Source organism: Hemicordylus capensis, chromosome 11 (assembly GCF_027244095.1).
Source record: "Hemicordylus capensis ecotype Gifberg chromosome 11, rHemCap1.1.pri, whole genome shotgun sequence".
Taxonomy (NCBI): Eukaryota; Metazoa; Chordata; class Lepidosauria; order Squamata; family Cordylidae; genus Hemicordylus; species Hemicordylus capensis.
Window position 1 is genome coordinate 17,162,885 of NC_069667.1, and position 23,191 is coordinate 17,186,075.

A 23,191-nucleotide genomic window follows, 5' to 3' on the forward strand; every position below is an offset into this window, starting at 1 on the left:
TCGCCAGGCCAGAAGGAAGAGGCTGCTTCCCGTGCGCGGGGAGACCGAAACCGAGCCTGGCCCTGTCAGTCGCCCCAGGGTCCTCCTTTGGGTGGGGGGCGGGGTGGGCGTGCCCCCGGAGCCCGGGAGATCCGCTGCTATTGCTGCAGTAGTGCCGGGCAGGGAGGCGCCTGCCCCGGCCTCTCCATCCTTCCCTCTCGCTCTCCAAGCTGCCCTCCTGGGTGCGAAGAAGGCCCGTCGGGCTTCCATCGGAGCAGGCAGGTCGAGGCAGAGGCCGGCTTCGGGGCGCGGCACTTCCCCTTTCTCCCCCGGCCCTTGGGATGGCAGGCTGGATCCACCCCCGTCCAGCCTCTCCAAGGGGCCTGGGACCTGCTGGCGGAGGGACCCTGCCCAACAGGTGGATGGAGGGATGTGTGCAAATCCTCCTTCCTTCTCCTTGGGGAATCCCTGATCTTCTCTCGAGTTTCGCTTTGGAGAAATGTCAATTGCAACCCAGCCGGAACGTTTCTGGGGGGAAACTTTTCTGCTCTCCAGGTGGGCAGTTGGTTCGAGTTGCGGCTCGGCTGGGGTGGGAGAGCCGCCGCTCGGTCCTGGGTTCAGTCCCTGGCATTTGCAGGCCAGGATGGGAAAGCTGTTGCCAGCCAGTGCAGACAAGACTGAGCTAGATGGACCAAGGGCCTGGCTCAGTATTCGGCAGCTTCAGAGGTTCTAAATCACTGCCGCAGAACTTCAGCCCTCCTGCAGATGTTGGACTACAACTCCCATAATCTCGTTATTGGCCACTGTGGCTAGGGATGATGGGCATTGTAGTCCAAAACAGCTGGAGGGCCAAAATTGTGCAGCCCTGTTCTAGTTCGTCTTAGACTCCAGACTGAGCTACTCTGTTATCCTGTGGCCACAGGAACCAGCACTGGGCCAGCGTAGCCCATGAGCATGTGAGGTTGCCTTGCACTGAATCAGGCTGTTGCTCGTCCTTGTCCAATATTATCTGTGGCCAACCTGAGGCTCTCCAGCTGTTGTCAGACTACAGCTCCCATCATCCCCGGCCATGTGGCCAGGGATGATGGGAGTTGTAGTCCGACAACAGCTGGAGAGCCTCAGGTCCCCCCTGCCCGTATCTATTCCAGCAGAGATTCTTGCGGGTACTACCTGAGCCCCCTTGAACTGGAGACCGAACCCGGAACCCTCTGTGTGCGAAACAGGTGCTCCATCGCTGAGCTGTGCCCCTCTCCTCTGCAGCCTGGGCCCTTTCCTACACATACTAAATGACCGCCTTCTGTGCTAATCTTTCCCCAAGAAGCTTTGGTCCACGCTGCAGTATTTAAGTGCTGTCTCTTCCAGCTTTTAAGTCTGCCAGACGTTTCCTATTTACTTTGATCCCTGCTTTTGAGACCACGAGGACTAGCAGCTTACTTCTTTTTTTAAAAATGCCATACTATACAGCTCATACAGAAAAGGAGGCCTGCAGCCCTGTTTGCTTCAGCCCAACCCTGTCAATTGCATGGCTACATTCCCATTAGTTTTGACCTGCACTGAAGCAGCAAAGGAGCATCTGAGCTTTATAAATTATAGCCCCACACTTGAGCCAGATGGAAGTTTTGATGCTTCCATGCTTTACGGGTGGTGTAAATTAAAGGGGCATTGTGGTGGCTCTTAGTTGCAGAAGGGGCAGAGTTTTGAAGGCCTTCGTTACATTAAACCACCCGTGCTTATCCCGATGGATGGATGCTTCCTCTGTGAAAGTAGAACCATCTTCCTGTGGATTCTACAAAGTAGTGTTTTATTCTGCTGGCAGGAACAAAATGCTTTCGTGGAGTTCAGAGCAGAGCTGGTTGTGCTGAATTAGAGCTGGATGAACGGAGGAGGCGGCCGGTTTCTTAAGAAAGTATTGTGGAGACCTTCCAGGCTCTTCTCTGACTGCTTAGATTTGTGCTCTCTGAGAGGGATCGGACTGGAAATGGAGAAACTCAAGGAGAAGGCGGCCAAGTCTTTCCTCTCAGAGTGCCAAAAGGCCGGGTGTGGTAGCAGCTTCAGATTTTGCCTTCTTTAAATTTCCTTTCCTCAGCAAAAGTGCACATGCATGGCTTTCGAGAATCGTAGTGCTGGACGGGTACAGGAAGCTGAGGCATCGAACCTTCTCGCCTCTTGGGTAGCCAGTTGTTTTTTTTCCATTTTGGAAACTCTGGCAACCTAGGCAGAGGGCTTGTGGGCATGTGCAGAGTGACTTTGCTTGCTCAGCGAAGAGGCAGGGCTGAACAGGAGCTGGTAGGCAGGCTTTATGGTTCCTGCAGTTTGGTGGGCTTGTTGAGTCTGTGGTCAGTATGGATTCAGTACACTTCTGTGTGGGAATTTTGCTTTGCCCTTCACTGAATAATGTCAGGCATGTTCTAAATGGGTCAGTTATGAGCTGGACTTTGGATTTAGGATTTGAGTCCCACCTTGCCACGTGTGGCCTCTTCGCCTACTCACTATCTGTTCCCCACTTGTAAAATGAAAGTGATAGTGGCCTGCCTCGCAGGACTGTTGTTGGACATTCATTCATCCATTTCCCACTCTTCCTCCAAGGAGCCCAGAGCAGTGCACGCAGTTATGCACTGCAACAGCAACCCTGTGAAACAGGTTAGGCTGAGAAATAAGGGACTGGCCCAGAGTCACCCAGTGAATTCCATGGCCAAAGGGGGATTTGAACTCGGGTCTCCTGGAACCACTGCACCACACAGATTGCAAAAAAATGTTGGAAATGAAATGTGCTATATCAGGGGTTCTCAAGCTTGGGTCCCCAGATGTAGTTGGACTACAACTCCCATCATCCTCAGGATGATGGGAGTCGTAGTTCAGCATCATCTGGGGAGCCACATTTGAGAACCCCTGATGTGAAATTAAAATAGTTGCACTTGGTAGAGACATCTCTCTTTTTTTTAGGATATTTGGAGGGGAAAACAGTGAAGCGCGATCCATTCAGAATGCTTGCAGCACTGCCATAAATCCCGAATTTACTGCCGACTGTCTCCAAAATCAAAATGCAAAACCCCACACAGGAAATCTGCAGTTTGTACTTCATTAGACCTAGGAATATTTCATATCCCGTTTGTGAATATAAAGGAGTCTAGGTGACATTTCTGGAAGGTGTCAGTGGAAAAAGCACTTTGTTTTTAAAGTGGTCTGGGTGTTTGTTTCCGATATGATGATGATCTAAACAGTTCAGAGGACTGCTCTGTGCTTTGCGATGGTCCCTTTGCTTGCTGTCCAGAAACAAAGTTGTTTGTTTATAAAGGAAGTTGCCTCCCATAAGTGAAGGTTATTGTAAATCGAGAGGATGCCGGTAGTTCCTAGTTTATACACAAAACACTGGCAAAGGATGTTGAATCCACAGTGTCCTCTGCATAGCTATCTAACAGATATAAATCCTAGGATTTATATCCTAGGACTGTACCACTCCTAGGACTGTACCACTCAGGCTAAAGAAGAGGAGGGGTGGATTAGGACTAGTGTTCCCTCTAACAGGGATTCCCAGATGTTGTTGACTACAACTCCCAGCATCCCCAGCTGCAGTGGCCTTTGGCTGGGGATTATGGGAGTTGTAGTCAACAACATCTAGGAATTCCTGTTAGAGGGAACACTGCAAGAGACCTGTCTTCTTTTCCATATGGCAGTTCTGGCATATGGAGGTGGATTAGGGTGGAGTCCTAATCTACCTCTAGCCACCTAATGGCACAGCGGGGAAGTAACTTGCCTAGCAAGTCAGAGGCTGCCAGTTCGAATCCCTGCTGGTATGTTTCCCAGACTATGGGAAACCCTATATCGGGTAGCAGCGATATAGGAAGATGCTGAAAGGCATCATCATTTCATACCGTGAGGGAGGAGGCAATGGTAAACCCCTCCTGTATTCTATCAAAGAAAACCACAGGGCTCTGTGGGCGCCAGGAGTTGAAATTGACTTGACGGCACACTTTAATCTACCTCTATCCCTCTTTAGCCTGAAGTGGTACAGTCCTAGGAGAACTCTGCTATGTGCATTAGGCAGCTGTGCAGTGACAGTGGATTCAACATATCTCCCACCTCCAGACCCAAATGGTACAGTCCCAGAAGGACTAAATATGCCATATAAAATACAGCATTTAATTAGATGAAGGACGACCTGAAAGTCCACTGTAATAAAAAAAAGTAAGTTTTCACTGCCTGCCAGAAGGCAGACAGAGATGGAAGCAGGCAGATCTCCTTCCGGAGGGTGTTCCGTCACCCAGGGGCCACGGTGGAGAAGGCCTTGTACCCACCCATGATACCTCTGATGGCAGAGGGATGTAGGGTCTGGCATTTGGGCACATTCACACGAGAGGAGGCCGTTCTTAAGGGGTTTGGATTGAAGGGGACTCTGGTGTCATTGCCAGATTTAATTAATTAATTAATTAATTACGTTGGGTTTTAATCATGTGCCAGCTTGGGGGAGTTGCTTGCCGCTTCCCCCCACTTCCCTCTCTCTTAACTGCGTTCTGGAAAGGCTGGAGATAATTTGGGTGGGGGTGGGGTGGGGTGGGGTGGGGTGGGGGTGTCCCACTGTAGTCTTGGTGCAGCCAAGTCTCCCCAGAGATCCGTCGTGTGACTCGGCGGCCGCCAAAGCAGAGCACGGCTTCCTCTTCAGCCAAGCGGCACCGCCTAGCAAGAGCAAGGAAACCACACGGTTGTGACAGCAGCAGCCCCACGGCACAGAAGCGAATCGCTTCCGTAATACTTGCGGTCAGAAACTGCAAAGCCAGAAGGTTGGCAACCCCGGCTAGATATTCCCTGCCTCGTGTTGTGGGTCGTTCTGGGATGTTCGCTCTTAAGAAACGTTGGAAAAGTTGTCTCTCTTTAAGGTTATTCCCCCCCGCTCCTTGACGTGACTCTGCACTCCTTTCCTGGCTGTCTTTCTCCTTATTGAGTAGCGGCTGGCTTCCAACAGTTGCCACATTTCAAATTAAATGAGCCAGGGATACATCTTATTATTTTATTTTATTGATTTTATTTTATTTCAATGTCTCTATTGCCCTTCCTAAAGTGGCTCGGGGCAGTTTATATTATTATTATTATCTTTATTTAGCAAGTTTATTGACCACCTGACTTCCATAGACTCAAGGCAGTTTACATGAATTAAAACAACCACAAAAATAAGAGGAAAAAAGGGACAGACAGACAGACACACACACCTAAAATCCTGGCAAAATAAATAAGTTTTCAAAACCTTCTTAAAGGACAGAAGGGAGGTGGCATTACAGATCTCTGGAGGCAGGGTGTTCCATCAGAAACACATTAAAATAAAAGATATAATAAAACAATTAAAATAAAAAAACATTTAAACCAGATCAGAATTAAAACTAGGTATCGTTAAAAGGCAGGCTAAAAAGATTGGTCTTTAAGGCTCTCTTGAAGGCCTCCAAGGAAGAGAATCCTCTTATTATCCATGGGGAGCACGTTCCACAACCCGGGGGCAACAACAGAGAAGACCTGGTCCCAGTTCGCCACCAGATGAACTGGTGGCACCTGAGGTTGGACCCCTCCTGATACTCTTAATGAGTGGTGAGGATCTTGTAGATAAAAGCTCTCTCTCAGGTAACCCGGGCCTAAGCCGTTCAGGGCTTTAAAGGTAACAACCAGCACTTTGGGCTTTGCCCAGAAATATATTGGCAGCCACCACAACTACTTAAGAACAGGCATAATGTGATCTCTCTGAGATACCCCAGAGACCAATCTGGTTGCTGCATTTTAGACTTACTGAAGTTTCTGAGCTACATACAAAGGCAGCCCTGCATAGAGCGCATTGCAGTCATCCAACCTAGAGGTTGCCAGCTGATGTACCACTGTTTTCAGGTCATCTTCCTCAAAGAACGGACAAAGTTGTCGAATCAGTCAAAGCTGGTAAAAAGTGCTCCTGGCCACAGCCTCAACCTGAGGTGAGACCTGGGTCCAAGAGGACTCCCAAGCTACAAACCTGTTCTTTCAGGGGGAGTGTAACCTCATCCAGAATAGGAAGTTCTATCCTGTCTTGCAGATTAAGACCCTCAACAATGAGCACCTCCATCTTGCTTGGATTCAGCTCCAGTTTATTATCCCTCATCCAGCCCATTACTGCCTGTAGGAAGGCATTTAAGGGGCTAATGCAATTTCCTGATATTGACGACAAGGAGAAATAGATTAAAATACCCCTTTACATCCATATTTATAGTTTGTTTTAGAGAGAGATTACAACCTAGGATTATATTAGTCTTTTTTTCTTGGTCTTTTTAATTGTTCTGATTTTAAGGGGCTAATGCCATTTCTTGATATCAATGACAAGGAAAAATAGATTTGCGTGTTGTCCGCATATTGATAGCACCCAGCACCAAATCCCCTGATGACCTCACCCAATGGTTTCATGTAGATGTTAAAAAACATTGGTGACAGAATGGAGCCCTGAGGGACTCCATAGAGTAGCTCCTGTCACCAAGCACCAGTCCTCCACCACCAAAGGGGTTTGGATAACTTCATGGAGGAGAGGTCTATCATCGGCTACTAGTTGGAGGGCTATAGGCCACCTCCAGCCTCAAAGGCAGGATGCCTCTGAGCACCAGTTGCAGGGGAGTAATATCAAGAGGGAGGGCATGCCCTCAACTCCTGCCTGTAGGCTTCCAGTGGCATCTGGTGGGCCACTGTGTGAAACAGGATTCTGGACTAGATGGGCATTCTTGGGCCTGATCCAGCAGGGCTGTTCTTATATTCTCCTCTGAAATCTGCCTGAGGCATACGAGCAGAACCACTGTAAAACAGAGCCTCCTATCCCCAAATCCCTCAGGCAATCCAGAAGGAGACCACGGTTGATGGTATCAAAAGCCGCTGAGAGATCCAAAAGAACCAGCAGGGTCCCATGCCCTCTATCAGTTCCCTGGCGAATGTCATCTATCAGGCCGAGCAAAGCCCCCTCAACCCCATAGCCCACCCTAAAGCCAGTTTGAAATGGGTCTAGATAATCAGTTTGGCTGTAATTTATTACAGATATATTTATATCCTGCTTCTCCAGCCCGAAGAGCGGACAGAGCAGCCTACCAACAAGTTAAAACAAACCAACCATGGGAAATGATACAGTAATAGAGCAAATCAACATAGCAGAGAAGCCGGGAACAGACCGGGACTTGTTCGCCAAGGCCCAGAAGTCGCTGCTGATCAGGGAAAGGGCGGCTTCTTTGGACTGGCCTCTTTGCATTTAGCTATCTGTAGCAGTGGGGAGGGCGGTGGTCTTTCTGCCCTGCTTGTGAGCTTTCTGGAGTAATCTGATTGGCTGCAGCAGGAAGCCAATTGAAGGAGATGAACCTTCCGTCTGATCCAGGCGGGCACTTGTTCCTCTGCCCCTCACTCTGGAGGGAGGACCCTGGGCTGTTACCGCCAATTGCTCGGGACCCGCAGAGACTGCTCTGCCAGCAGCAGCAGCATCGCCCTGATTAAATTGTACCTTCCTGTGGATTTTAATTGCAAGCTGCTTTGACAGCCAACCCTGGCTGAAGAGCAGTGTGATTATAAGGAAATCAGTGCCAACAATAAACAGAAGGATTACAAAATCCAAGCTGCTTGTTGTCCAAATGAGAAGTTGCCAAAGCATGGATTGCTCACTGGCTCCCCGGCCGAGCAGACGGGGGCAAAGGGCTCCTTAAGCCTCTCTCCCCTGGTATGAACAGCCACGGAGGCTTTGGCAGACCCCTCCCCAATCAATGCTGCCACTCAAAAATGGATGTCTGTAGTACTTTTTAAAAGCCAAATTCTGGCTTACGGCCCATTTGACCCACGAGTATACCCCTTAGATTCTGGCAACCAATGCCAATGCACAGGGAACGGGAGCTGTTTTCGCATGCGAGGGGGCCGTTCCAGAACCTCAGTTGTTTTTCGCATTTGGGCATGGAAAGATTTAAGGAGTCCTTTGCTTGCTTTCGAGCTGGGGTGAAAGTGTCACACGGGTGTCATAAAAGGGGGTGACTCAGGGCTGTGATTGGAGCAAGAGGGGAAGCCTCTGGAGGGCAGATCTCAGGGGCACAACGCATAATTGGCTTGTGGAATTCTCTGCCACAAGATGTGGTGACAGCCAACAACCTGGATGGCTTTAATAGGGGTTTGGATGACTTCATGGAGGAGAGGTCTATCATCGGCTATTAGTTAGTGGGCTAGAGGGCCATCTCTAGAGGGCTAGAGGCCACCTCCAGCCTCAAAGGCAGGATGCCTCTGAGTACCAGTTGCAGGGGAGTAACAGCAGGAGGGAGGGCATGCCCTCAACTCCTGCCTGTGGTTTCCAGTGGCATCTGGTGGGCCACTGTGCGAAACAGGATGCTGGACTAGATGGGCCTTCTTGGGCCTGATCCAGCAGAGCTGATCTTATTTTCTTTTGAAGGCCTCTGTCCTTCAGCCCTCCAACTTCACAACCTCAACCCTCCAGGTATTATTGGACTACAGATTCCATCATGCCTTCCCTATTGGCTTCTGTGGTCAGGAATGATGGTAGCTGTAGTCCAATAACATCTGCAGGCTGGCGCAGCCCTGCTTTAGAGACTGGAAACCTATTCTAGTATTTTCGGAGTGTTAAAAGTAGTAACTGTAGGCATTGTTGCTTATGGCATACACTCTCGCTGCTTTTGTCCCAGTACGATCGCAGTCAAACAGATCCGGCAGGTTTTTGAAATAGTTCAGAAACCTGCAGTACCTGTTGGACCAGAGGCAGACGTAGCATAGATACCACGAGCTGCAACGTCTCTTTCAAACCCGCTCTGGAAAAATTCTCTCTCTCTCTCTCTCTCTCTCTCTCTCTCTCTCTCTCTCTCTCTCTCCTCTTTCAAACCGTCTCCATGCCTCCCACTGTTTCTCTACTATGGCTGCTGTTATTTTTCCATCTTCCCTTTTCTGACCTTTCTGATGATTTATGTTGAAATATACCCCCCCACACACACACACAACCCATCCCGTGCTTGTTTTCTCTCTTCTGGTGCGTGATGCTGTGACAGCTAGAAGGGTTTCTCTGGAAATGAGAACTCAGACCAGCAAGGAACTACCTTCTTCATGTGAGACAGCTGTAGAGGGCCCCCACCCACTGAAAGCAGCTGATTGGTGTGACCCTCTTTGGAGAACAACAGGGCACATTTTTAGCTGGTTCTGGCACAATTCTCTATACTCAGACTTCTTGGAGCCATTTTTGAGTCTAGCTCAAAAAAAAAAAACCAACAACAACTTGCACAGAGGATGTTGAAGTTTGTGTGCATCTCTAGACCAAGCAGGTACAAAATTGGCTGGAGTAGAGAGCCTGAGAGGAGTCAGCAGGGATCGGTTCCTGTTGGGTGCTGAGACAAGAGTGTGGTCCAGAAGGGCAAGGTGAGGCCAGAGTGATCAGAGCAGGAGCTAATAGGGTGAGGATTGATTTCTAAAGAGACTCCTGGCCATGGGGCCAGGAGTAGACAGAACAGAAATAGAGCAGACAGAACAGAAATTTATATACTGCTTTTCAACAGAAGTTCCCAAAGCGGTTGACATAGAGAAAGCAATAATACATTAATAAGATGGATCCCTGTCCCCAAAGGGCTCACATTCTAAAAAGAAACATAAGGCAGACACCTGCAACAGCCACTGGAGGGATGCTGTGCTGGGGTTGGATAGGGCCAGTTGCTCTCCTCCTGCTCAATACAAGAGAGTCACCACTTTAAAGGTGCCTCTTTGCTCAGTTAGCAGGGGACCAAAGCCAGCGTTCTGTAGTGGTTAGAGTGCTGGACTAGGATCAGGGAGACCCGAGTTCAAATCCCCATTCAGCCATGAGACTTGCTGGGTGACTCTGGGCCAGTCACTTCTCTCTCAGCCTAACCTACTTCACAGGGATGTTGTGAAAGAGAAACTCAAGTATGTAGTACAGCGCTCTGGGCTCCTTGGAGGAAGAGTGGGATATAAAATGTAAAAAATAAATAAAATAAATCAATAGGCTGAGGGTCGACTTCCAAAGAGATGGGCAGGCAAGCAGAGGTGGGAAGAGTCTATTTATTTATTTGTTTAACATATTTTTATACTGCCCAAAACTCACGTCCCTGGGCGGTTCTTCTATCACTAGCCCCATTCAGACCTTAAGCTGTTCGAGTGTACAGATGTCTGTATCCTCGTACATGTGTTTATGTTAACAGCTGTACCTGCATTCAGTTTAGAAGTTCGCTTAAAGGGTACAGGACCTTTAAATGCATGGTACAGCTAGGTAGTGTACTACTGTGTTCAACCTAACATGTGAATGACTGTACCTGTGTGCAGATCTGTACTTAACCTCATTGTACAAGTGTTGGACCTAATGTGTGAATGGGACTAATGAGTTGCTTGGACAGAGGAGTTGACCCAGAACACGGGGCTCTCTAGAGCCGGATGTGTCTGGATTCAGATGGGTCTTGAAGTCCAGGGGATGCTCTTGACCCATAGAAATCTGGGCATGGCAAGGAAGCAGAGTGCTGGTGGGGCAGGAGGCAGGCGCCAGAGAGTGGCCGCTGGAGGCCCTCATTTAGCCCACATGCACCTGTCTGACAGATGCCCCTTCCATAGCGGCCATTTTCCAATATGGCGGACATGCCAATGGGAATATCTGATGACCGGTTATCAGGTGTATGTAGAAACCTCATTAGCCAGCTGGGGTGGCTGTTACCATCTGCGGGGTGGGCAGATGCTCATTGTGGCTTTTGACAAGCTCACACCCCTAGAGATGGAAAGTAGACGCTAGCGTTGCAAGACGTCCAGCTTTCAGTGTCTTATCATGCTTTGATTGTCCTGACCACTGGGAATCCCTCCAGCGGCCACATTTGGTGTTTCAAAAAAACCGAAATGGTGTTTCGAAATGATCCGATTTGGTGATGGACCGTAATGAACATAAACGTTGAACTTGTTTCAAGATCTTTTGAGAAGCTTTAAAAATAAACAAACGACTGTAAAATTGTATCGATGTTGTCAGAAACAAAACAAAAATGACAATTGGCAGGAATGTGCTCCAAAGATTACTCTGTGGAGAGAGGACAACAATTTGCTCTATGACTACTAAGGATATTTATATACCACTTTTCAACAAAAGTTCCCAAAGCGGCAATTAATTAATTAATTAATATGACTCCCTGTCCCCAAAGGGCTCACAATCTAAAAAAGAAACAAGATAGACCCCAGCAACAGCCCCTGGAGGGATGCTGTGCTGAGGATGGTTAGGGCCAGTTGCTCTCCCCCTGCTCAATAAAGAGAATCACCCCTTTAAAACGCTGCCTCTTTGCTCAGTTAGCAGAGGTTAACTAGCTTTGTTCATTGTAGGATTTGTTCACGGTTACCCCAGCTCTGACCCTGACCTTTCCCTCTGTGCAAAAATGACAGCAAATTGACCCTAGCAGTTTGTGGGGAGGGATAAAGATGGAGTGATGATGCACAGAAAGCTGTTAAGTGCAACGATGCCATTGCCTCCTTTCCATCTCTGGTGGGGGAGACACTGCCAGAAATCACTATGAGCATTTGTCCCCTGAGATGTTCCCAATGGCCAAAATGTATGGGGGCCTGGCTCATGGGCTATATGTCTTTTGAGTCAAGAAGCCCCAAAAACCTGTTGCCATTGCAGAAAGAGCACGTCTTCAGTGCAGGAGAGCTGGTCTTGTAGTAGCAAGGTTGACTTCTCCCCTTAGCTAAGCAGGGTCTGCCCTGGTTTGCATTTGAATGGGAGACTTGATGTGTGAGCATTGTAAGATGTGCCCCATAGGGGATGGAGCCGCTCTGGGAAGAGCATCTAAGTCCCAGACTCCCTCCCTGGTGGCATCTTCAAGATAGGGCTGAGAGAGACTCCTGTCTGCAGCCTTGGAGAAGCCGCTGCCAGTCTGTGAAGACAATACTGAGCTAGATGGACCAAGGGTCTGACTCACTATATGGCAGCTTCCTATGCTCCTAGATGTGGCCAGTGGCAGACAGCAAAAGCCCTTGTGATGTGTTGGGAAGTCAGAAGCAGGGTTGTGTAGTAGGAACCAGGCTGGAATTCCAGGTCCCAGTCTCCACTTGGGCATGGAACTTACTGGACGACTAGTGATCCGGTCACTTTATTTATGTCTGACCTACCTCACTGGGTTGTTGTGTGGATAAAGTGGTGCAACCTCTGTGCATGCCACTCTGAGCTCCTTGGAGAAAGGGCAGCATACACATAGGATCAAAAACGAGTGATTGATGCCCGTTTCAATTTCAAACACCTTCTTTCACTGACGGACAGAGATCAATTTTTCACCCTCTCTCACAACACTAGAACCAGAGGCCGTCCCGTGAAACTGGAGGTTGGGAAATCTAGAACCGACAAGAGGAAGTACCTTTTCATGCAGCGGATAATTAACCTATGGAATTTTCTTTCACAGGATGTGGTGGTGGCCACTAGCTTGGATAGCTTTAAAGGGGGCTTAAACAAATTCATGTAGGACAGGTCTATCAATGGCTACTAGTCTGGTGGCTGTGGGCCACCTCCAGCCTCAGAGGCAAGATGCCTCTGAATCCCAGTTGCAGGGGAGCAACAGCAGGAGAGGGGGCATGCCCTCCCTTCTTGCCTGTGGGCTTCTCAGAGGCATCTGGTGGGCCACTGTGTGAAACAGGATGCTGGACTAGATGGGCATTCTTGGGCCTGATCCAGCCGGGCTGTTCTTATGTATGACATTCTTGATGTTTCCTGCGGCAACAGGTGTCAGTGGAGGCGTTCAGTGTGCCCTCCCCCCCGGACTGGGTCTAGAGAGGAGCTCGTTGCCTCTAATCGCTTAATTGCTTTAGTTCAGGTCTTTCTCCTCCACTTTCAATTAAGTGGCGGCGTGCCATCTGGAGAGGTGCTGGTCAAAAAGCTGCGCGGCTGCGCTGAGCCTATTACGAGAAGAGCTTCGGAGAGCCCTTTGTCCAGCAAAAGCGGCTAAGGCTTGGGAATCCTGTTTACGAGTCTTAATTGCCAGGCCCTTCCGATCCCGGGGCTCAGGTACAGGGCAGCTGACAGACCCTGGTCTTTGGCTCTGCCCTTCAGACCTTCTGGGAGTTGATGCTCCAAGGCGCGGGACAGTGTGTTGGGTTGAGCCGTCCTTGGGGACAGTCAGCTCCCCCCATTACCTTGAAGGGCAGGAGCTGTGGGTGTTCCGCCGTCTGGCCGTTTCCATCACAGGCTGCTTTACAAGGGCTTGACCCACTTCTTTCATTTTCGTTTTTCAGTCATCGCAGGGAGACACCTGATGCTTCACGGTGGGGCCACTTGGCCCCGTGGGAGCTATTAAATCCAAGCGGTGTGATGAGATTTGACTTTCTAACTCGGGGTGAAAGGACGCTTAGCTCCTTACACTGGGGCTCTCAAGCTTGGGAGGAGAGCTGCTCTTATGGTAGCATGGATGAATTTCCCCCTTGACCAAGCAGGGCCCACCGCAGGGGTGGAGCCACCATTGAGCAAACGGGTTCAAAGAACCCGGGCCGCCAATGGAAAGGGCCGCCGAAGCACCCGTTACGTGTGACGTCACGTGCAAAGGGGGCCTGATTGCCAGAGGGCCTGCCCCAGCCCTCCTGATCTCATTTACAGCCAGTGTTTGCTAGCTGGGTTGTTTATTTCCCTTCCTCTCCCTCGCTGGAGGAAGGGAAATAAACACAGCCAGAAGCAAGTGCTGGCTGCAAATGACTTCGGGAGGGCGTGCATAGGCTCCGCCCCCTTTGCATGTGACATCATGAGCAAGGGGCGGTCCACTGGTGGGGTGGAACATGTGCCATTGCTCCACTGGCTATGCCGATGGCCTGCCTTGTATTGCTTTAGGATGGGAGACTACATATGAGCACTGTAAGCTTTTCCTGTAAGGGATGGGGCCATAGCTTAGTGGAAGAGCATCTGCTTTGCCTGCAGAAGGTCCCAGGTTCACTCTCTGGCAGCTGAGAGCCAGCATAGCATAGTGGTTAGAGTGTTGGACTAGGACCAGTAGGACCCGAGTTCGAATCCCTGTTCAACCATGAAACTCACTGGGTGACTCTTGGCCAGTCACGTATCTCTCCGCCTAACCTACCTCACAGGGTGGTTGTGAGGGTAAAAATAGCCATGCACACCGTTCTGAGCTTCTCGGAGGAAGAGTGGGATATAAATGTAATAAATAAATCTCCAAGATCAGGCTGAAAAAGACTCCTGCGTGCAACCTTGGAGTGCCGCTGCCAATCAGTGTAGGCAATACTGAGCGAGATGGACCCCATGGACACGGTATAAGGCAACGTCTTCTGCTCCTGGGGGTCTTTAGATGTCATTGGACTACAATTCCCATCACCCACCTTGGCTCTCCAGCTGTTGTTGATCAACCAGGTTCAGTTCCTGGCAGCATCTTCAGGTAGGGCTGGGAGAGACTCCTGCCTGAAACCTTGGAGAGCTGCTGCCAGTCAGTGTAGGTAACGCTGAACTAGAAGAGCCATTGGGCTGCCTATAAGGCAGCATCTTATGCTCCTGTGGGTCTTTCGAGGTCATTAGACTTCAGCTCCCACCATCCACAGCCTGAAGCCATTGTAGCTGGGGATGATGGGAATTGTAGTCCAGCGTCTGGAGACCCGCAGTTGGCAGATTCATTTCTGGTCTGAGTTAGAGAAAGTGAGAAATGGAAACTCCAGGAAAGGGCAGGGCCCAGTCTTGGCAGCGGGACCCTTTCCAGAGGTCCGTGGCCTTTCCTGCGTGGGCTTTGGGGGAAGGCATCACGGATGCGGTGCTTGTGGGCACATGCCGAGGCCCGAGGAGGCGAAAGTCTCTTGATTACCGGAAGCAGCTTCTCAGCTCTGTTTCGGCACGCTTCCGAGAGGAAGAAAAACTCAGTCTGGGCAAGGAGCCCAGGGGATGTTTCTGTTAGTCATTAGCAAGTGTGTCTGGTGGCTCCGCAGATGAGCTGGGAATCGTAGCGCTGGAGACATTTACCAGAAGGCCATTGCATGAGGCAATAAAGGATGAGAATCTGTGCTCGCTCTGGATTCGGGCTCGGCTCTGGACAGCCTCAAGAGAGCTGGCCGGCCATTAATAGATAAGGCCATCTGCATGGACATCTACTGGCAGTGCTACAGGCATTGAATGCTGAAGGCCATAAGTTCAGTCCCTGGCAGCATCTCCAGGTAGGGCTGAGAGGGACTCCTGCCTCCTTGGAGAAGCTGCTGCCAGTCAGTGTAGACAGTACTGAGCTAGATGGACCAGTGGCCAAACTCAGTATAAGGCAGCTTCCTGTGTCCCTAGATAAACCCGCTCTCTCTTCCTTTCCCCTGGCATTGTTGCCAGTGAAGATTGATGTCTCCTCTGAGGGGAGCAACCCTTCATCTGTCTCACTGCAAAGTCTTGGGACTTGTTCTCAGTGCCAGGGAGTACTCCTAAACAGAGAGTGCCTCTGGGCATGTGCAGAGCTTCTTCCACTTGTTTCCAGAGGGCTGCTGTTTTAGTTTTCTTATAATTGAATATTGGAGAACTCACCTGCTTGCAGGGTAGGGAAGCCACAGAAGGCGGGGCTCTTAAACCTGGCTCCTGCAGTGGTGTTGGACTACAACTCCCATAATCATTATAATCATCGGTCTTTGGCTAATGGCTTTTCATTTATAACTAGTAATGTGTCATTGAAATTCTTCAGTGACCTGGTCCTAGGTGGCTAAGCCCCTCTGTGACATCAGAGCAGCATAAGCCAATAGCAGCCAAAGAAAGTTGTAACACCTCGGCCTGTCTAGGCCTTCTGTGACATCAGAGAGGGCAAGCCAATGACCTCAGGAGAGATGGGGGCAGGCAGGGAGTTCAGAGGTCGAGGAGGAAATCGTTTAGGAGAGGGGAAATCCTGTCTGTCCCACTAACGAGCCTTTGCAAATAGTAGTGTAAGGTATTGACTTATGTCCATATTGGGGTTAAGGTACACCACGCCATCCAGTCCTTGCATGTGGTTCCAGACTCTCCCGTTGCCTGCTGGGACTCCTCCAAACAGTGTGGACACCCCCACGGCAAAACAGATCTGCAGGATTTCCCACAAGCGCCATTTGTTCTCGGCACGGAAAATCTCATCAGCCAGGACTCATCTCTCTTTGCTGGCGGTCAGCCCGCTGCAGTTGAAACCTTTCAGACTCCTCTGCAGAGACGGTTGCCCACAGATGTGGTGGCCGTTGGCCAGGGTGCCTGAAGGCATGCTTTCAGCTGAATCCACTTTCAGGTTTTGCCATGGCCTTTAAAAGCAAATCTGAGCAGGAGGGTGGAAAAAAACAAAGGCATCTTGGGAATGTATCTAAGTGAAGAGCGCCAGGATGAAATGGCTTTTCCGTAGCAGCTGAAAGCACTCCGTTGATGCCTTCTCCATTTGGAGGAGTAGATGGAAGAGTTTCTGCCTCGTTCGAGAACAAGGACTGGTTGCTAAAAGGAGGTTCCTGGCCTCTGGACCTTTCCTCCTCCCCCGTATCATAGGTGCAGTGCCTTTATTGACTTCATGGCATATAGTCCATGTCATCAGGCTCACAAATTTTAGCCATCGGAACCATCCCAGGAAATGAATGCTTGTACAGGAGGACCTCATCAATCACAGGTCCGGCACTCGTGGGTTTGTGTATCCATCGCTGGGTAATTGGCACCCGACCTCGGTATATACGAAGAAAAACCAGCAGAAAAGAGGATTAAATCTGTGCGTTGGAGGCAGCCTGAAATGACCTCAAAGGTCATTTCTGGCTGAAGTTTTATTTTAAATGTTATTTCTAATAAGTAACTTTTAATATCTACTTTTACTTTTAATATGTAATCACCCCAAATACTTTATGCTGGTCTATGATTGTAATAAAGATTGATTGATTGATTGCTGAAGTTTTGAGTTCGCCATTTTATGGCTCATTTTGACACCTCCCCCACAAAATACCCAAAATAGTGATAGTTTTTGCTTTTAAAAAATCTGTTACTTTTGGGAGCCATTGCTGGAACACGGGGGACCCACAGAGCACGGTAGGGCACTTTTGTGCTATTTTTAGGGCCGTTTTTGAAGCATTTTGATTGATTGATTGATTGATTGATTGAGTGCCGTCAAATCAGTGCCGACTCAAGCAACCACATCGATCGATTCTCTCCGGGATGATCTGTCTCCAACTCGGCCTTTCAGGTCTCTCAGTGGTGCATTCATTGCTGTTGTGATTGAGTCCATCCCCAGGAACCTAAGCCCCAGATTTCAATTTCCCGAATGCTTTGGTATTCGCAGTTTTGGTATCCGCAGCACTAGCTGAGAACAGAACCCCCATGAATACGGAGGTCCTCCTGTAGTGATTTTGGGCAATGCCTGCCTCCCAAGAGATGGAAAATGGGTTATAGCCTCATTGCCCTTACAGCTTTCTCTTTATCACCAGCCCCCAAATGATTTGGGTAAAATTGCAGTCATTTTTACACAGAGCAAAGGGTCAGGGTTGTTAGGGTCACAATGAACAAATGGTTGTCCTCTCCGCACAGAGTCCTCTTTGGAAGACACTCCTGCCAGTTTTTATTTACGTTCCTCTGACGACTTTGAAAGAATTTAAAGTAGTTTTTGTGTTCTCAAAACTTTGAAAAGCTTTTAAAATACGATTGCAAATTAGCCGGCTGCAGGCCTGATGGTTGGGATAATAATCGAAGCATGATAAGGCACAGAAAGATACCAGTCTTGCAATGCCATCACCTCTCTTCCATCTCTAGGGGTGATGGTATTGACCATCCCAGCTGGCTCATGGACTTATGGGGAGGAGAGCTGGTCTTGTGGTGGCAAGCATGAATTGTCCCCTTTGCTAAGCAGGGTCCAGCCTGGTTTGCATTTGAATGGGAGACTATATGTATGAACACTGTGAGATATTCCCCTTAGGGGATGGGGCCACTTTGGGAAGAGCGCCTGCCTGGTTGCGTGCAGAAGGTTCCAAGTTCCCTCCCTGGCAGCATCTCCAGCTAGGGCTGAGACAGACTCCTGCCTGCAACCTTGGAGAAGCCACTGCCAGTCTGTGTGGACAGTGTTGAGCTAGATGGACCAATGGGCGGACTCAGTATATGGCAGCTTCCTATGTGCCTAATGGAGGTGCCTCAATAGCAGGCTCCACAAACGTTGCCGTGTCTCCTTTAAAGTTTGCTGCACTGTGTTCAGTGGGGCTTCCTCGCCAGGGAAGGGTGCATAGCGTTTCAGCCTTGGCAGTTCCTCTGAGTGAGGTTAGAGACAATCACCTCCTTCCCTCGGTGGGGAGCGGGATCGTCCTTCTAGCTGCATTGGTTGCAGGAAAACACACACACACCCCACAAAGCCCAGCACAATTGTGGAGACGATGCCCAGCCGGGGAGCCAAAGGCTGCATCCAGGGGTCACTTTAGGGGGTGACACATGGGGCACAGGCCCCCAATGAATGGCTCAGAGCCCCAGATCTCAGCAGCCCCCTCCCTCCTCCTCTACGTTGTCCAGAAGGAAAGCACTGAAGGGAAGCGTCTTCTCTGCCGGAAGGGAAGCACAGCAGTGCATAGGAACAGAGGAAGCTGCCGTATACTGAGTCAGACCATTGGTCTCTCTAGCTCAGTACTGTCTACACAGGCTGGCAGCGGAGGCACCACCCACACAGAGCAAGGGGGAGAGAGCTCCTAGCCTCCCCTGGCTCTCGGCTGCCTCCACCTTCAGAGGTGCTGGATTGTGATATCGGAGACTTCTAAAAACACAGGCAATTATTCTGAGGCTAAGACTGAGTTTAATTCTCCAAAGTGGGGCTGTGGACCCGGGCCTGGATCTCTGAAGAACCTAGCTGCACTGCTCATTTTGGCCCCACCGTGAAGCAGGCGAATGGGGCAGGGGTCTTCCCCAGAGCTGTGCTGTGTGGGGGCCACCCTCTTCACTGCAAAAGAGGAAGCCTGGGACTGCCAGAGAGCAATGGGACCCTTGCCCCAGGGGCGTCGCTAGAATTGAGCGGATGGGTTCAAAGAATCTGCCCCCCCCCCCAGATCCACCCCTCCCATTTTTCTTCATTATCTCTCTCACTCCGAGGAGCCGCCAGAGGGAGGGGTGAACATGGGTCCCCCTCCCCCCTGCTTTGCCCTTAGTAGACCCCTGATCACAGGGAGAGCTGCACCTGATGGCTATCGGCCTCGTTGCAGCCAAGCATTTCCTGGCTCTCCTTTCTCTCCCAAGCACCACTTTAGGTCTGTGACCGGCACCGTGGGTGATGGGGTGATTCTTCCTAATCGCCATAACTTTGCCAGAGCTAATAGAGGGGATTGATTTTCATCTTAGCGGCCTCCCGAGAGTCTGCCAGTAATGAGAGACGCAATTACCGCTGTGGATTAAGAAGACGGAGGACTTATTTCTATCCAGGTCTGCCTGCAGATGATGCTATCTGTCTTGGTTTTAAAAACGGCATCTGCAGATTGCACGATAGCGACTTTATCTTTTGGCGTGCTCACGGCCAGTCCTTAGCGGCCTCGTAAGAGGGATCTGATTCGCTGGGAAGCCTTGATGAAAAGCAGAGAAGTTCTCGATGTTCAAAGATAGGGAGGTTGGGTTGGGTTCCCCCCCACCCCCGTGACTTCCGGTACAGTAACTGCAGCTTAGATGGTTGCGTGGTTGTGAGATCTAGTCATCAAGCCATGCCAGGGGGGCACCCAAGGAGGCACTTCTGCCTCTGCTTCCCGGAAGCAGCTTGGGAGGCTCTCTTCCCATCCCACTTGAGAGCCGTGCGGCCTGCAGGCTAGCCATTCACCAGGTAGAGCTGTGCAGCTCTACCTGACGAATGGCCAGCCTGCAGGCAGCACAGCACTCAAGTGGGACAGGAGAAAGAGGATTAACCCGCACTGCCTCCTTTGGCACCCTGCTGGCTCGTTAGGATCTTTCATCACTTCCTCTTTGCTGTGTTTAATGTCGAGGCTGACAGTTTCCGCCATATGGCATGTGTAGCTGTCTCCCTCGCCCCCCTCTCTTTTGGTTGCTTCCTCTGTTCTAACTTTCACAGCTAAATTCTGTGTAATTGGGGGCTTGAATGGCTCCACTGAGATGGCATGACAGTGAACGATGTCGGCGGCAGCTTCCAGATGGCCACGGCACCTGCCGCTGTGGATGAATCGGAAAACGTCCCAGCCTGCCTTGCTGCCACCCCAAGGAAATGCATCACAAATGCATCTCCCGCTCCGCTCAGAGAAACCTCACATTTCTCACCCTAACCCTGGGGATTGTCGTCATTCTGTATGCTGAGAATTCTCTGAGGGAGGTTTCCTCCGAATATCTCAGCTGCTGGGTGGAAACTGATGCCAGTTTGGTTGGTTTAAGTTTGGAGTAAAAGGAGTAGCAGAAAGATTTGGAACTCGAATGATCGATCTTGGTTTTTGCTGAAGTCCTAGAGCCCCACCCATATACTGAGTCAGACCGTTGGTCCATCTCGCTCAGTATTGTCTACACAGACTGGCCGTGGTTTCTCCAAGGTTGCAGGCAGGAATCTCTCTCGGCCCTATCTTGGAGATGGAGATGCCAAGAAGGGAACTTGGAACCTTCTGCATGCAAGCATGCAGATGCTCTTCCGAGAGCAGCTCCATCCCCTTATAACTTACAGTGCTCACATGGAGTCTCCCATTCATATGCAACCAGGGTGGACCCTGCTTAGCAAAGGGGACAAGTCATGCCGGCGACCACAAGACCAGCTTGTGGTATCCCAGATGCAAATGGTACCTCAGGGATGAAGCAAATTTTGACTCTCCATGAGCTGTAAGCTGGGGTGACCTGGGTATACAAAGGTCATATTTGTATACAAAGGACATATTTGGAGGATGGGACCATGCGAAAACCCATCTCCCTTGAGAAGTCCGTAATGCTGGGGAAAGTTGAAGGAAAGAGAAGAAGAGGACGACCAGCAGCAATGTGGATGGACTTGATTATGACAGCAATGAATGCACCACGGAGAGGCCTTAAAGGCCAAGTTGAAGACAGATCATCCTGGAGAGAATCTATCTATGTGGTCGCTAAGAGTTGACACCAACTTGACGGCACTTAAGCAAGCAAGCAAGCAAGCAAGCATAGCTCAGTGGAAGAGCTCTTTCACTCTGCATGCAGAAGTTCGCAGATTCACTCCCTGGCAGCATCTCCAGATAGCCTGAGAGAGACTCCTGCCTGGGAGACTTCAAGTGCAGCTGCCAGTCAGCGTAGAAGACAGTACTGAGCAGATGGACCGATGGTCTGACTCAGAACAAGGCAACTTCCTGTGTTTCTCTATATAGAAATCTAGCTCTGACTACTGCAGATCAGAGGTTCTAATGGAAAACTCTAAAACTAGCCAGCAGAAAGATATGGTCAAAAGCAACGGATTAACACCCCTGTTTTGCTGGAGAGGGATGCTGAGGCAAAGAGACAAGTGCGATCTGCACGAATCCAGCCATGGTAGAGAATTTTTCTTGTGATTTTTAAGGTCCCACCTTGCAGCTGGGGCATCCGGAGGCTCCCCCTCTAGGGTTGGCATATTCTGGCTTTCCACATCTGGCTGCCTAATTTGCATATCATGCAAATTGGCTTGAAAATAATTTTTGAGCAGAATAGTGACTGCATGTTTTGTGCCATAACTCTGCTTCTACAAGGGCTAGAGCTTTGCTTTAAAAAAAAGAAAGAAAGCTGAAATCTGGGCAAATCTGGGTGGGTGAAGCAATCTGGGTGAGATGCTTAAAATCCGGGTGAAACCCAAAATTCCGGGGGTATAGCAACTCTATCCCCCACACCCTCAAGACCTCTCAGTTGCAGCAGCTTACTTTAGAGGGGAAGGAGTGGTTTCCTTGCTAGGACTGTTAAGCATTTGGGCATCGGGACCCCTTGTCAATATGCTTCAAACCATCCAGTGATCTGGCAGCAGATCCCTGATCTCCTTCTGCCCACTGCAGTGTGAGGGTCCCGTTCTTAACTTCATGCAGACTTTTGCACTGGAAAGTGCAAGGAAGTCGGCGTCAGCAAGGGAAGTGCCGTTGAGGAGTTGCGTGTTGTGAACGGCAGGGTCGTATCTAGGGTGGGGCAGGCAGGGCACGTGCCCCGGGCACCACTTGAAAGGGGGCGCCATTTTTTAACATTTTTTTTTAAAAAATGGCTGCCAAAAACAAAATGGCCACAGCACATGCTCAAATGGCCTCTGTGACTTCATAGTAGAGACATTTCCTGTCTCTCTCTTACACAGGTGGGAATGCCTCTAAAGCATTTTGGGTCCCCAGCTGTTTTTGGACTACAACTCCCATAGTCTTCAGCCACAGCAGCCAATTGCCAGGGATTGTGGGAGTTGTAGGCCAACACCTGCAGGAGGGCCGAAGTTGAGCAGCCCTGCACAAAAGTGCTGCTTGGAATCGAGAAGTGGTGGGGTTGGTACTTTTGTTCAAATTAATTTATTTTTTTTAATTAAAATTCGTGATCCAGTTAGTCATGGCACTCTTTTAGTTGATCCAAGTCGTTTTGATCATTTAATTTAACTGATCTAAACATTGCAGCCGTGGTATTACTGTTTATCGTTTAAAAGTTGGGTGGCCCGCATTTAAAAATAAATATTGGACACTGCATTGTGTCTTCTGTGATGGAATTCCGTCCTCTTCAGAGGTTACATCTCTCATCTTCTTTCTTTAAACATTTCCCTGCCTTAATCCAAACATAAACATGTGTCAGAATCAGAAGTCAACTGGTGCAGGCTGTTTATTGACACAGTGCATGTAACTCCCATTAGGCCTGCCTCTCTTCTGCAAGGGGACTTGGAGAACAGAATTGCATCAGCCCATGGGGAGAAGGAATCCTTAGCACTGGGGGAGCTTTTAATTGTTCTAGTAAATCCTTTCCTTTCTGCAGATTAATTGCCCAGAAGAATTCTAAGAATGTGCATTTCATCAAAGAAGGAAAGGAGCGAGACACTCGGTTCTAGAGGGGTCTCCCCTTTCTGCTGCAGTTGTGAAGTCACAGAGCAAAGCCAACTCAGACGATTCACGCGCAGACAATTTAAACAGAGAAGCGACAGGCCTTGGCTTTGGTTACACTTCCTTAGGCTTGTTTACAATCAGATCAGCATAACGGCACCATAACTGCACCGTGCCTGCCCCAAGGCTCAGAGAGACGAGAAGAAACAACCGTAATTTATGTGTCCTTGTGAGAAAGCAATAGCTATGAAATTAAATTTAGTCCCGCTCATCACAAGGCAGCAGCTGGAGCTAGAAAACGAGTCACATGGGGTGGGGATGCTCTTTGGCTGAACTTCCGACC

General features: G+C 49.7%; 1 protein-coding gene across 6 annotated transcripts in view; it reads left to right on the forward strand.

Moving 5' to 3' along the window:
* Nucleotides 1-23,191, forward strand: part of DOCK11 (dedicator of cytokinesis 11) — a 130,106-nt gene that overhangs the window by 644 nt on the left and 106,271 nt on the right. The window lies entirely within an intron of this gene.